At 41.2% G+C, this 17,965-nt stretch overlaps 1 protein-coding gene and 1 pseudogene across 5 annotated transcripts in view; both read left to right on the top strand.

Moving 5' to 3' along the window:
* The window catches only part of LOC138282395 (cadherin-7), a 228,393-nt gene that overhangs the window by 39,500 nt on the left and 170,928 nt on the right, over nucleotides 1–17,965 (top strand). The gene's annotated exons all lie outside the window — the stretch shown is intronic.
* LOC138283079 (large ribosomal subunit protein eL43-like) lies at nucleotides 11,039–11,292 on the top strand (annotated as a pseudogene).

The following is a 17,965-nucleotide window of genomic DNA, read 5'->3' as shown; positions in this document are numbered from 1 at the left end:
GTATGGTCTGGTGTTTAAGGTGAAGGGGGAACCTTATGCCACCCTGATAATAACCATAACAATAATAATGATAATAACGTGTTATTATAGTTCCTGCTCCTGACCACTCTTTTGATGTTTCTTAGCGTGATAAATGTTTGTGATAATTTTACCCATTTTAATGATAGCTAATTCATCTTCCTCAACAGGAGGAATAACGCAGCAAGCATATCAGGTTTTGTACTATTGGTTGAAGGTCACATATATCTCTTAGCAAAGATAGTTTCATCCACTGGTCCTCAACATAGCTCTCTGCAAAGGCAGCTAGATTCACTGACCCTCATCTGTTTCTAGGTAGCTGCCATGGGGATTATGACCCCTGTGTCTGCCAGCTTTGCGTGGCAGTTCCACTGCCATGCAAAGGCTGGTGAAGAAGGAGTGCTGGGGGCCCCATGTGGGCCCCTGCATTGTCTATCCACTTGGCATGGGCAGTGCAGGGGCCCTCATGGACAGCCCAGTCACACTTTTCTTTGCCTGAAAAGCGCAAGAGGTGCTGTTGCACCTTATGCTCTGCAACATTTCCGCCGGCTCGATTACGGGCCAGTGTCAATGTTGTGGTGAGTTTCCTGCTGGGCCAGTGGGCAGAAATGCTATTTCCGCCTGCTGGCCCAGCAGGAAACTCATAATAAGGTCAGCGAGTGGAAAACCTGAGTGCGGTCTTCCGGGCCAAAGAGTTTGACCGCCCGTCAAACTCATAATGAAGCCCTAAGTGACCAGATGGTGAGATCTCTAGTTTGGGTCATGATCATTGACAGTGTTAAACAGAAAGCATATTGGTTCAAAGCAGATTTAAAATTTATTTTGCTAAGCACAGCTCTAGCAATAGTTTGAACAAGTCAGTACTTTAGTGATTTCAAGCTCTCTGTGAAATTCAGTTGGACAAGAAGTAGAGGCTGTTCACAAAACTTTGAATGGATAACCTAGAATTTATGTTACGCTGTGAGTGTGCCCACTTCATCCTATAGAACTGGTCCAGCCTTATTGTCCAAGGTGTCATTTTTCCTCGATTGCTGCAACTCGTTGTGTTATGGGGCAAACTATTAGAAACTAACTTTTCTCTGTGTTGGGAATGCATGTCAATGCCTTTGCAAATCTGGATTGTACCTGATTTACTGAATGAAGTGATGGTTCCTCCTGTATATGTGGATTTCTCCATTTTCCTGGGTCATTGATCCAATGTCTTCTCCAGTTCCCACAGACTTGTGAGTTCTCTTGTCTTTGCATTAATTATTACTAAAATTACATCTGGGTCTAAAATACCATAGTGGATTTCTTTGTCCTTAAGGATCAGATGGACAGCAAGAAGTTTATTTTGGAAAGCAGTTGAGCCAGATTTAAGAAAAGCAGCGATACAATACATACTGTGCCACTTTTCTTGCAGCCCCTTGTGCCCCCTACCGCCCACCTACCGCCACAATGTGTGTGCTGTATTTAAAACATGGTGCACCATGGCGCAGGGTAGAGGGCAATAGAATCAGAATTTCTGACTCTATTGATGTACTGTTCAGGGTTAGCAGCAAAAGTTTGGCGCTAACCTTGAACAGTACATAGGGGCCTAGTGAGAACAAAGGCATGCTCCCTTTTAATGCCTTCTCTGAACAGACATTAAAAATTCCCCCAAAAAATGATGCAAAGAAATATTTTGGAATGCCCCCTTTGTATACATTATGCCTTGCGCATGCATAATGTGGCACAAGGTGTCACAAAGTGCATGTGTTGCGCCACTTTGTAAATCTGGTGCTGCGATTTTGGACTTGTTGGGCCACATTAGCGTTAAAAAATTGGTGTTAACATGTCGGAAGGAGCTGCTAGGGGCTCTTAAATATGCCTCTCTGTTTCTTGGAAAAAGGACTGACGCAAAGGATATTCTGAGCTGTTTATAGACATATGGTCCATGCTTTTTAGAGGCTTACAGTATTAGGCGGGCATGTTCATACTGCATTCGGCGTGCTATTAAAGATGGCTGAGGATCACTTGCATTATTTGTCTTTCTTCAAACCCTTTGTGCTCTACAAAATTTGATAGACTGGCCAAGGTCAAGTCCCGTATTTGTGGAATTGAACTTAATAGGAATGCCAACATGTCAGTTTTTTCTTCCGTATCAGAAACCCTCAAAATTGAGATGTTGTCTCTGCAACTTGTATCTTCAAAATCCTTCATCTGTTTTTGGAGGTTCCACAACTTACAAGGACTGCCACTTTGCTGGACCGCTTCTCCAGAAGAACTGCTGACTGGCTGTGCCAACCTGTTACCCTCCTTATCTAGGTGAGAAGGACCAGAATTTTATCTCTGCAGCCCAGAGTGACTCAAAAGGTTAGCCAATGGGTCTCCTGACCTGAAGTTTCAAGTTCATAAAAGACTTCCAACCAACCCAATACTGCAACTGGATCCGCCAGCTGTGAGTATGACCTGTCAAGTTGTACCACCCCAGTCCTGTGCCCTTGGAAGTAGAACTTAAGGTGCTGCTCCAGCAGAGCCACCATATCTCCACCATTGCAGGGACAGAACCAGCACAACTCTGCCATTGCATGAATACAACTGCCACTTCATTTTCAGAACCAGCACTCAGGTGTTTTCTTCGGTGCAAGGTCTGTGCATCCCCTTTGACAAAAGCTTTGACGTGCAACTCCACATCAAAGCCATTACACTCATTGGAATCAGTGCATTGCCTAAAAATCAACATGGGCAGCACTTACACCCGAACCCCATTGCATCTTGAATCCTACACATCGCTGCATGGGGAACTTTGAAGCATCTCCTCGACTGCATGGGGAAAATCAATGCATCTCCTCAATGGAATGGTTCAGAACCAACACAATGCCCCATCATTAGGATTTAGAGGTACTTTTGTTCAGTGGGTACAACGGAGTCCCTGTAGCTGTTCCATCGCGGTCACCCTGAACTTTTGATTTTGTCTCGGTCCAGCGCTACCACAGCTCAGTGATTGGCGCCTTATACTTATAAGTGCTGTCTAACAGTTTATACTTTAAAAATCATACCTCAAGTTCTACTTATTAGATTTAAGTCAATTTTGGTCTTGTTTTGTATATTAAATTTAGTTATTTGTTTCTAACCAGCTGTGGTGTCTTTCTGTGTGGTGTTTTCACTGTTTTACTGTTTGAAATGTTGCACAAATACTTTACACATTGCCTCTTAAGTTAAGCCTGAATGCAGTGTTCCAAGCTACAAGAGGATGAGCAAAGATAGGGTGTGTTTGTGCCTTACCATGATTAGAGTTGTGGTTCCTGCTTGATCAGGGTGCCTACTTCTGTCAACCCAATTTATAACAGCCTCAAGTCATGATCTCCCCCTACAAGGGTCTCTAATCAAATGCAGTTTTCTCCTCAATGAGCAGCCATTTCGATCATGGCAAGGCTTTGCCCCAAATCAGTGCCATGTGAATTCTTTAAAAACGTGAACTGGGTTAACATTAATGGGTTACAGGCCACGGAAGTTCAGGTAGAATATAGATGAATGTCTCCTGCAGCATTGCTTGGGAAGCATTATTAAAATCTAGACAAACCACTTCTCGTATTGGACTATAAAAATAGCGCATCTAATTTTATATCAATTATTTGTCAATTTTCCATTAAACTGCCGTCCCCCACTCTTAAAAGGAAGTATCAAATAAGTGTACATGGACATAACCATAAAACAGTGTGTTAAAATCCAACTGCAGGCCTCACGCACTGGCATCATTTTGCGTCAGACATTTTTTATTCACAATATTCATTGGCGAAACTTGCAGGCTATGACAGAAGGAACTAATGTTTGTTTCGCAAAGTCACATCTCTGGAAAATTACATTCCCACGCGGTTTAAAAAGCAATTTACTGTCTCTTCACCAATGCCAGAATTGCATACTTAATTGCAATGGGCACGGAGAATAATCACAGCAAAAGCTTGTGCTAAAAATAGCAGTGGTTGCAAAATGCATTGGCATGTGACAGACTATACGTGCGCACGGACTTTCAAACTATGTTGAATATTTTTCTGCATTCGGATCCCTATTACTGACATGACAGAAAATGTGGAAAACCTGTGGCCAGGGCCTTGTTTTTCATCCTTTCCTCTTGATGGTTGGCTCTTCTGCCCTTGGGGCATTCCGTCCAGCACCCCTGATGCACACGAGTAGGACGGTGCCCCTTTAATCCTGAGCTGGCTGCCTCAGGGTGAGGATTTCTCTCATCAATCCTTTCAACCACTGTGGAGGGAAAGAACATCGTATAACCTCTTGTCACGCACTCCTTTAGGGAATATTGTAGATTCCGACCTGTGCTCTTAAGGACCTTCAACTGTGCTAATCAGCCACCTTCCAGTCTAAGACCTCCTTTGTAGAAAGTTTAACATAACTGATTTATTTGCTCTCGCCCTCCACCCTGCACACACAGCGTCCTAGGTGTTGCGTTTACTTTTAGGTTTTTCAAGTCCAAGGGACGGCAGTGTCCCAGGACGTCTTTAATAAGATATGACGGGATGAGAAATTAATTCAGCTGACTCGATAAACTGCTTGACACGCCAGAGTTTATACATATTATATCTGCAGTACACAATGCTTTATTGTTTCAATCTATTACATTGATTTTTTTTTACACAATATTTCTCTGAACCATCTTCAAAACAATGAAAACGCATCCTAAACTGTGAACTCTGTGAGTTATGACAGATTAAAAGAAATAACTATAAACAATAGTGCTGGAAGGAGGGCAATCCATCTATCTATCTATCTATCTATCTATCTATCTATCCATCCATCCATCTCCATTCATAACTATATCTGTAGCTATATATATATCATCTCTGTAGGGGATTACTGAATATCATGTCAATAAAATTGAGGACGAAAACATCTAGATGGTAAGTGCAAATAAGTAAGTGTAGATTTGCTATTCTTAACACCACATCTATGTACCTTGAAGATATACATATCATCAATGTACACATATGTGGATTTATATATAATAAAACTTTGCTTTCTTATAGAAACTTACCGGCACAATATTTTTGTTCTCAATATCTTGACACAATATTTTGCTCCACATTATTTGTGTTTTCAATATTCTGTATAAACACCTCTTTAGTTATAGTTCGGTCAGGTGTTCCACTTAAGAGGTATTTATTTGCTAAGAACTTTAACAAATCTGAAAAAAAAACCTTTCATAAAAGGAAAACATAAAAATACATCCATACTGCTTTCTTCATGGCAAATGTCATGCCAGTCCATCAAGCTAAGTCTAAAAATAGGAAGAGGCCCAAAAGTAACATTTTCCATTTTAACTCCATTCAAATGATTTGCTCCTCGCTGGAGAAAAACACAGCTAAAAGTAATTATAGCACACTTTGCATGTAATTAGAACCTTACTAAAGGTATTGCCTTTGCTTCGATTGGTGTAAACCCATTAAGTAGATTTCGAGAAGTTATCCTCTACAAAATGTACCACTTTGTGCATGAAGACGTGTAACCGTACAGATATTTTAGATGTTAGTTCACAGACCATCTGTGCATTTGTGAATCCACAGAGGGTTTGTGAATCCAAATAGAAAATAATGCTACAGCAATAGATTATAGGGCTTTTTCCCCCATCATCAATTGTGAATTTACTAGTCTGCGGTGCTCTGATTGGCTGGCCCTCAGAAAAATTTCTGCTGCATGTACCGTTACTCACTACAGTGCACTGACCACCATGTAGGGAAAAACTAAAAGAAAAAGGGTACTGGGGGCAAAGTGTACTTACACATACCGCCAGACCCATGTGATGGGCCCCAAAGCGGAAACATGACAATAAAATAAATATAACCCAATATTTTTATTGAGGGACTTTTGAATCCTATGCTACATTTGCAAGTTATGGACATTTGCTGGGTGCTGTGGATCTTCCTATGACTTCAGAATTTAAAAATCCTGAAAAGAAAATATTCAGTGGACTAAGGCTGTGCTCGACCAATGCCAATGGCAGCAGGGCCTGGCTGTAGCTCAGTACCTGCCACCAATTTCCCCGCCTGCATCCAAAGGCCTTGTGCATCTGAGGTTTAACTGACCACTGTGGAATGGGGACCTGCAATCAACCCCTGATGCTCTACACTGACAGCCTTGAGGAGTACGTGCACTCATGGAAGGTTAAACTCAAGGCCAAAGGACGTGCAGAGTGAGTCTGGCTGCCCATGGTTTGTTGGGCGCAGAAACTGTTGCATGTGATATATGATCAAAATCAAACAAAACTTCACTGAAAAAAATCAAAGGTGAAAGTGAAGTTATGGTTAGTTTTTGTTTCTAATAAAATATATATATATATTTTTAAAAACGTCAACAATTCAATGAAAATTTGCAGCTCTAGAGGTGTGTGTGAAATACAAGTAATTTGCTTTTGGCTAATTATGGCAGTTTTGGCATAATTATGTGAAATTGCGAGTCATTACGAAAATTGACAATCTGTCAATTCGAGTTACAGCTTAGTACAAAATCTGTCCTTGAGTCATTTTTTGGTGCAAGTGTGTATTTAAACAAAGTACTGTGAACAAAAGCTTCTTGCGTTCTGTAGTTAGCATGCTTTGGATGGTGTGATCATTTTATCATAAATGGCATGCAATAACGTGAAGTGGAAGAACATTGCAATTTTCGGAGTTTCACATAAAAAGTGTAACGCGAAAATCCCCAAATTATACAAATTCCACCCCCATAATTTTGCATTTCTACTAGGTTTAGGCCTAACAATAACTTGGACATTTTCAGTAGTTTATCAGTTTTAATTCACAATCATAAATCCTCGAGCCATAGTGGCAGCCCACAAACTGGCCTACATAGCTATCCCATTGTCAGGCATAGAAGGATTATGTGGCATGGAAGACCAAAGTATGCAGCAAGATTAATTTAAGTATGCTGCAAAACAATGCAAATTATGCAACACGTTATCTTGCAGTATTATGCTGATCCATTTGAAATAGAAACTAGGGCCCATATTTATACTTATTTAGCGCTGCGTTTGTGCCGCTTTTTAATGCAAAAGCAGAGCAAACTTACAAAATACAACTGTATTTTGTAAGTTTGCACCGCTTTTGCGTCACAAAATGACGCAAATGCAGCGCTAAAAATGTATAAATATGGGCCTAGCTGTTACAAAGGTTAAGTTTTGGCTGAAATAATATAAATATATTACATTTTTCAAAACGTTTCCATTTTCCTTCGCAGCATTGAATTCCAGTCTGTCCTATTTCTTCTTTGTTGTGGAATTTGCAATGACTTCCACAAACCCCAGGACAAACAAACTTCTATAAATTGTCTGTGCTGATCAAGTGTAAAGTAATCTTGATTTATTGTACGAGAAATGTGTAAGAAAATAATGACAGCCAAATGTAAAGTTTTTTTTCTATCAATGATTATCACTGGTATGGTTTTCGATGTTACTCATGGTAAAACAGCATATTACCCTGTGCTATTTGACGTGCCTGTGTTACTGCTGAAAGTACACTGCACATTCTTTGCTAGCGAACACCTAGGCCTATACTTATACTTTTTTCGCGCCACATTTGCGTAATTTTTAGACGCAGAAACGGCGCATGTAAGTTTGCACCGCTTTTGCCTAAAAAAATTACGCAAATGCGGTGCTAAAAGAGTATAAATATGGGCCCTATTCTCTTTGCAAATCAAACCCAACGTTCTCGTTTTTTTTGGTTTTCTTTGTATTAATCTTGCATATCTTTTCCTAATCCAACTAGAGTTTACATATTGTAGTTTGGAGGAAGCCACAATCTGATTCTGAATATTAGTTGCAACTATCTTTTACGTATTGGGGTTTTGCGAGATTATGACGTCAGTTAGCAGAAAATATAAAAATACAGATCAGAGATGATCTCTGACAATGATGATGTGAGAAAACAGTACAGATGTACAGGACCGCGCTATGTGGGGCAGGGTGGCGTGCGGTGAGAACTTGTGTGCCCCGCTATAGTATAATTCTGTTCATCTAGGACAAGAAACTACAAAAATGGCATAGGAGGCCCTCTTATCGTCAACATGCAGATGAGCTCCGTAATTATGGAATCGCCTTTAGGAAATGTGTGGAAAGCATGATGACTCCAGTGTGTAAACGAAAATTTGCTTTAAAGTTTAATATTCACGGGGTCTTTTCTAGCAGTATTTCCTAGCAGCTATGAAAGGGTTTGGCCTGTTTACTACTTCTTTTTATGGAGATGGATACCTAATGGGCGATCTTGCACAACTCTATTGAAAAAATAATATTGGCCCAGCTAATGGATAGCTTTCCATCATCAGCATAACTCATCTATGTCTTCAGGGAAATCTCTGACTTTTCCATGTTCCACAAATCATCTTTGTTGTCAAGAGCGCCCACTTGAAGCGCTGTATAATTCAGAGAACTGTGACTTGCAGCTATTCTCGCTTAAAGACCTCATTACATGAAGAGGTACTATAAATATTTATGCTCTGGGCTCAGTACATTTTATTAAGCATTTTCGAACCGCATTTCTCATTCTGCTGAGGTAGATGGTGATTTGTGAAGAATTTCTGTTTGTGCACTATTTGCCATTAGGTCCTCTGTACAATCAGAGCAAGAGTGTGAAGTGTAGTCCTCTTCCTTGAAACAATATTCACTGGAGAGTGCGGGCCACATTGACAGGGATCAGCACCCCCAGTTGCTTCTCCAAGGGTGTAAAATGAGAAATCTGTTGACTGAGTTAGTCAACTGTCTCCAGGTATTCTGGAAATTATGTCCCTTAATCAGAGTAACATGTTTATAGTGTTTCAATCGTGACCTGAAAGTACCATCTCCAAGAAAGGCTAATGATCACGTAATTTAGGATGTGATATAGATCTTTTCTCATTTGCATAAAGATTTTGTTCTCTTGTAAATAGGACAATGCTGACTCACAAATGCTCCGGTGTGCTAGCATGAAAGAAGAATGTTGGGTATTGGACAGAAAGGATAAAGTGGGAACACATTCGTGTAAACTTGCCATCGTGTTGATTGTGCAATTAGGTGATTGGTCCTCAACAGTCAGCCGCAGCTCCCATTGTTAGACTACTGCATTGTTTTCGTTGATAGCCTCAGAACGAATAAAGAATCCTTGAACGAACTCCAACTATCATGCTAATACTGTTGTTATAAAGTGCTCTTCTGATTATAGAGTGACTTTGAAGCACTGTTACGTTCTCCTCACAAGGCATTCATGAATGGAAAGGGCGTTCGTTGGCATGTCCTATGTGTCAACCATGTCTATGACATGAGACTGATTACGTCAGTGGAATTCTAAACGAGTTTTGAACATCGAAGCACCGTTTTGAAGTGCGACAACACACTGGGTTAGAAAAAACTGTGTTTTGTGGAGAGTTACTGCTTGAAAATCAAAAAGTACTGGTGTGTCCGTGGCAAGTGGCACTTAGTGAAGGAAGGCAATAATACGCAGATGAAAAGGAGCTTGTGGTCCTTGGTCCTTCTCTGCCAAGCCAGATGATTGTATTGCTCTTCCTGGCTTTAGTTTATGAAATAAGGCAGTGATTTCAGCATGAGAGATTTATGTTCCACCTGTCCTCCCCGGCCACTGCTCTGTTCTTCTTATAAACGTGGTGTGGAGTACAGGACACAGTAATCTGTTCTGTACTGCAGGGAAATTACCTTTTCGTGCTGTGTGCCAATTTTGTCCGCTGCTGCAGAGTTTGACTAGCCAAAGGTGTTAATCCACCACAGAATTTGAGTTCTATTGTGTGCCCTATATATTTTATTTTACAAAAAATGGGCCAAATGTTCGAAACAGTGGTAGCAAAATACGGGTCTCAAATTGGGACTAGTTCTCTGTTCAACCAATGTGTGTGTTTTTTTTAAATATACCGACCTATGTACTACTAGGTCGAATCACAAAATTCGTGTTTGTACTGGACTGTAATCTGATCAACCTCAAACATCCACACCAAAATGTAAAAAACTAGCATATTGGCTTTAGCTAGGTGTCAGCACAGCCATTAGTCAAAAAGTCACCATAGTATTTAACCAATACCCATATTTAAAAGTAATCCTTTTAAATATACATAGAGCTGAATCTTCACGATCTGCAGACAGCATGGATGTAGGCAGTGCTCTGTAGTGCCTGGCCGGACACAGACAAAACAGCCGATTGTATGTGAGGTTGCCAAACATCTACCCCGGGGCTGAAGTTTAGAGCCAATTCACTGGGTTAATCTCTCAGTTTATGTGGGTCTCCCTTCTTAATTTCTTCTTTAGAAGTGTTATATCTTATTAGCAGTCCTCGCCCGACGAAACTCTTTTTCAGTGGCGATTGTTAAAAAAACCTATTCTGCACGAAAATTGTCCCTTGCCAAATCTGTTATCCAGGTCCTGTGCTATCTATGCTTTGACATGCACATTCCAGTATCAAAAGCACGAGTGGTCTGTTATTCACCAGTAGTTTTTATACAATGTCCTGAAACTCTGGGGATTCATTTTTGGAAAAATAACCTGTCTCCAGATTAGGAGGATTCACATATGCCTTGCACTATGTTTTTGTAATCATTATGAATAATCCTGAGATTTGTTCTTAAAAGGATGTGCTGTCTTTTGTATATATATATATATATATATATATATATATATATAATCATTTACCGTGCTGGACGATTTTATGAGATTTTATATTCATTTTATTTTACCTAACTGTGATATGGAAATATATGAATTGCCGCTTGTTATCGTTATAATTTGACTGTGTAGCTCACTGTATCTTATCTTTGTCTGTGTGTGTTTTTATATGTACTTTTTGTTTTGTTTTTTTATACCAAATAAAGTATTTGACATATAGTGATGCATAATAATTTTACTCACACCAATATGTAATATAAAACATTTGTAAGCCCTAGAATCCATAAATGTGTGTTTGATTCTTTCCTGAAAACTCTTCAGGCCACAAAATGTAGCCATAGAGCCAACCACAAGGAGTCTCCACATTCTAGTTTAAGAGCATACAGCTTATTTCCACTTCATTCCTGCTCCAAAATGGCCAAGCGCACCAAGAAGGTCAGGATTGTGGGTAAATATGATACCCGTTATGGTGCCTCACTCAGAAAAATGGTGAAGAAAATTGAAATCATTCAACATGCTATATACACATGTTCCTTCTATGGCAAGACCGAGATGTGCCATTGTGGTTCCTGTATGAAGATTGTATTGAAGTCGCTAGGTGTACCTGGACCTACAACACCGCATCTGCAGTAACAGTGGAATCTGCCATCAGAGACTTAAAGAATTGAAACACCAGTAGAAAGCTGCACCACCATCTGCTTGTGTTAATTTCTTACAGTGCTCAATGAATGTTGGAATTACAACTCCAACTCAGAGTTGTTAAAAAATAATGGCTCTTCTGGAGTCATTCATTTAATGACCCAGGAGACCTACAATTTTTTTTTTTTTTACTTTCCTGGGGAGCTGCTGTTCTCCTTGCAGTGCCCACAGCACTTCTGAAAATTGTTGGTGGGACCCATGCCACTCCTTGGCAGCACAGCAATTAAAGTAAATAAAAATATGGCTCATGTAGGGTATTATGGGGCTCTCCCGGGGGAAGCAATGAATATGCAATGATTGGCCTTGATGCTTCAATAGCGAAGCAACAATGCCCGACTATTTTTTATATACTTGGGTGGCCTGGTCCTGACCAGGGCGCACGAAGCCTATTTCTTTTAAACAATGGCAGTGGGGAAGCCCACATGTGTGCTGCCCATGTAATAAAAAAAAAAAAATGTTTCTTTAAATTTTTAGTATGTGCCTCAGTCGCTGGGGATGGGGTCCCCAGGACACTAGCTGACTTCGATCTCTGAGGTATGGGGCCCCCAGAGCAAGCGATTCTGTGGCTTGGGGAGAGGGGTCACAGCCCTCCCTATATAAGACCTGAGACCCATGAGGATGCGTCCTTGGGGTATTAAATGGTTCTTGCGGTTGCACTTCCTCCTCCTGTTTAGAAATGTAAAAAACAGCAGAGGCTCCTGGGGATGGGGTCCCCTGGTTAACATATGGTTCAGGGAGGTGGACCACAGGCTCCATCCCTAAAAAAAAAGACATCCCTGGCCTTCTCTGGGGGTTTGGGGATGGGTTCATCGAAAAAGACATATGTGCCTTAAAAACAAACAAACAAACAAAAAAACTTTTACCACAGCACAGTGATACTAATGTAGTTCCATGGTACTGAAAAAAATCTGGATTTTGGTCCCTGGAGGACCTTCCCCCCAACAAGACATGTATATATATATATATATATATATACATATATATATATATATATATGTTAACACACAAACAAGTAGGAACAAATATTATTTTTATTTCCTTCTATCAGTCTCATTATATCTAAAGAGTCATGAGTCCTATCCAAGAAAGTGAAATGCCACTGACTGCCAGTGCAAGAAGAGGACATGCTCTCCCAACTGCCATTCAGTAATGAACCACAGCATTAGAACTCAGTGGCCTCCCTGGCCTCTGTGGCCTGCTGCCACTTCACCTTCTGCACAGTCGGTAGCAACACCCCTGACCGAAACCTATTTTGTATACCTTTATATTTTACTTGACTGTTGAAAGACATTTGTTCAAATATGCCAACAAGTATTTACAGGTGAACTCGTCTTTTCAAAACGTATCATATGAACGTGCCGAGCAAACCAACAGGAACAAGTAATGTTAAGCTGATTGTTAATTGTTTACTTATTTTTTAACTAGAAAAACGTTTTTCTGGCACTTCAGTATTCCATAGGCAGTGCACAGCCAACCGTGTAAACTTTCTCCATGCACCCAATACATGTAATCCACAATTCAGGACAGGATTCTTTTTTTTCAATCAGATGGTAATCCTCTTCTGTGGTGAAAGTGGGACATGACGGTGGAAATGGGCGTTGACCTTAGAAAAGCTGTATACTGGTATATTCACCTTCCTCCTCACAAACTTACCAATACTCCAGTAGTCTCTGTACCAGAAGTCTTGTTTTTGGGACAGGACCAACTCCTTCTTTGTGGCAGTGCATTGAGTCTTCTGCGAATACATTTCTAAGATGAGGGTCTTAGAGATCAGTAGTCTGAGGCACTTGATTTTATCTAGACTTTTTGCTTTAATGTAAGCAGGCAAGTGAAAATGCGCCTGCTTCTGAGGTTTTCACTGCTTATCGGATACAGCTCACCAGAGCTGATATCCATGGACTTGCAGGTTGAACAAGTTTTGCAGCGTACCGTTTGCTCTCCACAGTGCCTGTACACATATGCGCGCATGCTCAAGAGCCTTGACTCAGCACAGGTAGATCCACCAGTAGATGTGAGGGCTGCGCAGGATGTTGGTTCATTTCACGGCTTTAATTGGCAGCTTTCGAGCTCCGGATTCACCCTCCAGAGTCCTCTGTGCGCCATGAAGTGACCTGCTGTCCACTACAGGTTCACTTTTACTTTTACCTTACTCAAATGCTAATTTGAAGTCCATGTGGAACAACACAGCTCTGATCATGTTGTGCTTGTTAATGCGTCAGTGCTGACTGAGGAACTTCAACACTTAAAAAGTCTCTGTAGCCTGAAATATTGAGTAGGGAACATTGTTATGAGACATTATTATTGTAGCTGAAATATCGAAAAATAACTGCAGAAAGGGCAGTATAGATTAAGGGGCAGATTTAGGAGATCTTAGCGCCTCCTTGCGCCACATTAGCATCATTTCTTTTACGCAAATGTGGCCCATCGAGGCCAAAATCGCTGTGCAAAATTTGCAAAGTGGTGCAGTGCACGCATTGCCCCACTTTGTAATCCTTTGTGTTACATTATGCCTGCTTCAGACATAATGTATGCGAAGTGGGTGTTCCTTCGTTAGGGGGGCCAAGAAAATGGTGCAAAAAAATAGAAGAGATTTCTTTGTGTCATTTTTTTCAGCACCTTTAACGCCTACTCAGCAGGTGTTTGAAGGGGGCATGCCATTGTTTACGATGGGCTCAAGCGGCTTTGCATGATTAGCTTAAAATGTTTTCATGCAAATCCTGCAAAGCTCCGAACTAGCATAAAAAATGTTGACGCTAATTCCCTAACTGCTGCCATGGTGCACTGTATCATATATATGAGGCACACAAGGTGGCGTTACGGGGGTGGTAAGTTGCACAGGGAAAGTTAAAGTGGTGCTGCACTCAATGTGAGTGAATAAGTTATTTAGTGAGACTTACCGTCATTTAAAGTTGGCAGTGTACTTACCACATTTATAATATTTTTGGTAAATTATAAAGTACCCCGCAAGCATGCCTCTGTTGATATTTCTATGACGATGGGCATCAGAGAACTTCCTTGCCTGGCTCAGTTTACCTTTTGAAATATCTGAAGAGTCCTGTGCACGGAGTACTTTTTTGATTACACGGTTTCCTTGCTTTTTTCATTCTACTTGCCTTTGTGTGGGTTTGGAAGCAATAAGGGTTGTTTATGGAAGATTTTCCTAGCAAACTGCAATAAAGGCTAGCAGTGCTTTTTGCAGTATTATATTTCGTTCTTTACCATAAATACCTCAAGCTTTGGTTTATTCTACTGTTGTTGTATAAATGAGGTGTTTTATTCGTTGTTGCCGATAATGTCAGTGAAATTGTTTTTGATATACAGCTAGAGCACTACAACTATCCTCCTCTTTAATTAGAAAGTAAGGATCTCAATGACTATCTCAAACGGGCAATTGTTTGTTTTTATGGTTAATGTATAGAGCTCTCATCTGTGCCCAGCAGGAGCGCTCAGAACGGTTGCAGACCTTACCGTTGTGCACACATGGGAACCTTTAATTCAAATTATGTACATATAAATCTCAAAGGAGACTCTCACACACTACGGGCCAAATTTAAGAAGGCCCTAGAGCCACCTTGCACCACATTTGTGTCATTTTGTTTTACGCAAATGTGGCATTAAGGTGGTATTTCCCCAGCACCATATTTATAAAGTGGAGCAATGCATGCATTCACCACTTTGTAACCCCTTGTGCCACATTATGCCTGCGTCAGGCATAATGTATGCAAGACAAGCGTTCCGGCGATGGGAGGCCCAATAAAAAGGCACAGTGAAAATAAAAAGATTTCTCTTTCTGTCATGTTTAACTCCTGCTTAGAGCAGGTGTTAAAATGACACGCCCATTTAAATCAATGGGTCGCCTTGCACTTTGCTACACTAGTGTAAAAGATTTTAACGCTAGAGTTCTAACTACTGCCATGGTGTACCATATGTTAAATACGAAGCAATCATGGTGTTGTTAGGTGCTGGTAGGGGGGCACAGAAAAAGTGGTGCGTCAGAGCTGATGCCTCATTTTTCTATAAATCTGGGTGTACGTATCTAGTAAGATCAGTAGATATTGTGTGAAATAATGCCATTAATCTATAGATACCTGGCTTGGATGAAAGCTCCCATTCCACTCCAAAAATCAGTAGTTTCACCTTAAATTGAGAGTAAGTCAGAAGTCCTAAATGACTAAGGGACAAATGTACAAATGTACAAAGCTTTTTTCACAGAATCGGGTCGCTTGCGACAAGAAAAAAGCATTTCCCACTGTACAAACCCAATTTTGTGATTCAGTCATCTATTTACCGAATCACAAAAAGGGTTTGTGAGTCACAATTAGCAAGGGGTGTTCCAAGGATGTCTATACCTAATTGCGAGTCTCAGTGGGTGAGTGTTAGACTTGGTATCCTTGGAATGGTCTCCCCTAACTTTCTGCCTCTGTTTCTCAGGTTGTTGATGTATGCTGGACTCTGTTTTGCTGTTTTTTGTTACTCTGGGCACGTTACCACTGCTATCCAGTGCTAAAGTGCAAGTGCTCCTTTGTAAAATGTATGTGTAATTGACTTTCCATGACTGGCATATTTGATTTACTAGTAAGTCCCTAGTGCACTAGTGGTGCCCAGGGCCTGTAAATCAAATTCTACTAGTGGGCCTGCAGCAGTAGTTGTGTCACCCACATTTGTAGCCCTGTAAACATGGCTAAGATCTGCCACTGCAGTGTCTGTCAGTACAGTTTTAAACTGCCAATTCAACTTGGCAAGTGTACCCACCTGCCAGGCCTAAACCTTCCCCTTTTATACAAGGTAGGCCCTCGGTAGCCCCATGGCAGGGTGCAGTATGTGTTAAAGGTGGGACATGTACTTATGTGTTTTACATGTCCTAACAGTGAAATGCTGCCAAGTTAGGTTTTCTCTGTTGCAAGGCCCATCTCTCTCAAAGGTTAACATGGGTGCTGATTTTAAATATTATTAAAGTGCAGATTCCCTTAAGGAGCATATAGAAATCTGGGGTTTAGGGTCTCCGAGCTCACAATTAAAAATCCATCTTTTTGTGAAGTTGGTATTTAGATTGTGTGTTTGAAAATGCTACTTTTAGAAAGTAGGCATTTTCTTGCTTAAACCATTCTGTGATTCTGCCTGTTCGTGGATTCCCTGTCTGGGTCAGTTTGACAGTTGGGCTGAGACTCCTGCCCTGACAAGTGGTGGTCTATCCAGTCCCTCGGCCCTTAAAAGGAGAAGCTGGTGAAAATCCAGGAAAACTGTCTTTGGACGACTCCAGACCAACACCACTGCTGAATCCCGTGACGCTGCCTTCAACCGACTCTGTGGTCCTCGCTGGAGTGAGACGACCCTCGCATGCCCAGCACCGCTACAGCCCACCAAAGTCTGCAACTCTGTGGAAGTCGCCGCACCACATCGTGACCAATGCTGCCTGAAGTGCGCGGATTCAACCTTTTGCACCGACGCCGTCTCACCTCCACTGCTCTACAGCAAGGACCTGATGCCTCTTCATGACACTTCCGCTCCTTCACCCCGCAGTTCCGGAACTGACGTCGCCTCAGATCCAGCGACGCTGTGATCCCCTACTTTGCGCACCGACTTGTTCTCACAGTTTACTAAGGTACTGTACCTGAGGGTCTGCGCGACTCCGCACCCGGCACCATTGGCATCGGATTGTTGGGAGCACCTCATCGAAGTGTTTTTAAGTGCTATTTTTTTGTTTAATCTTTAAAAATTCATAATTTCACTTGTGTATGTCGGATGTTTGTCGTTTTGGTCTTGTTTTGTTTAGATAAATAGTGGCTATTTTTCTAAACCTTTTTGAGTCATTTTGTGGTGTTTTTACTGTATTACTGTGTGTGTTGGTACAAATACTTTACACCTGGTCTCTGAAGTTAAGCCTACCTGCTCGTGCCAAGCTATCAAGGGGGTGAGTAGAGGTTAACTGAGTGTGATTCTCCTTTACCCTGACTAGAGCGAGGGTCCTTGCTTGGACAGGAGGTAACCTGACTGCTAACCAAAGACCCCATTTCTAACAGTGAGTATGATTGTTTTGTGACTGTAAAAGCAGACACACAACAATCACGGTTAAAACCAGTTTCAAATTGGTGTTAACCAATTCTCAAACAGGCAGGGGCCCTCAAGAGACCTCTTCCGCTTTGTGAATGCAAACAAATATATTTTTCCAGAGTAGGTAGTGGTCCCATGGGCCACTGCCTACTCTGAAAAAAAGAGAAGAGAACCTTTCACTTTTTGTTTAAAATGCATCCAATTTTCCTTTACAGTCAGCATTTAAAAAATAAATGCTTTATTTAAAAAGCAGTCACAGACGTGGTCTGCTGTCCCTAACAGGCCACCATCCCTGTGAGTGTGGCCAGTCCCAATGAGAGGGCAAATTGTTACCTACCTCATGAATATTGATGGGGTAGGTCATTTGGGACCCCATTGGGAATTGCAAACAGCGTTCTTAGCACTGTTGTACATTTTGTTTTTGCGGTTCCCAATTTGCAATTCCCAAATGCATAGCAAATTGGGAGTCAGAAAACAAGAGGTCGTACATCTGGCCCTAAGTCACACTCACACAAATTATTGTTATCCAGGCCCTTAAAAGTAAGACCAGTTGCATCACTGAAATATTTTTGATACTTTGACACCATGTGG

This window comes from Pleurodeles waltl, chromosome 2_2 (assembly GCF_031143425.1).
Source record: "Pleurodeles waltl isolate 20211129_DDA chromosome 2_2, aPleWal1.hap1.20221129, whole genome shotgun sequence".
In the NCBI taxonomy this organism is placed as follows: domain Eukaryota; kingdom Metazoa; phylum Chordata; class Amphibia; order Caudata; family Salamandridae; genus Pleurodeles; species Pleurodeles waltl.
Note: the sequence above shows the minus strand (reverse complement) of the source record. Positions and strands in the feature narration are given on the sequence as shown.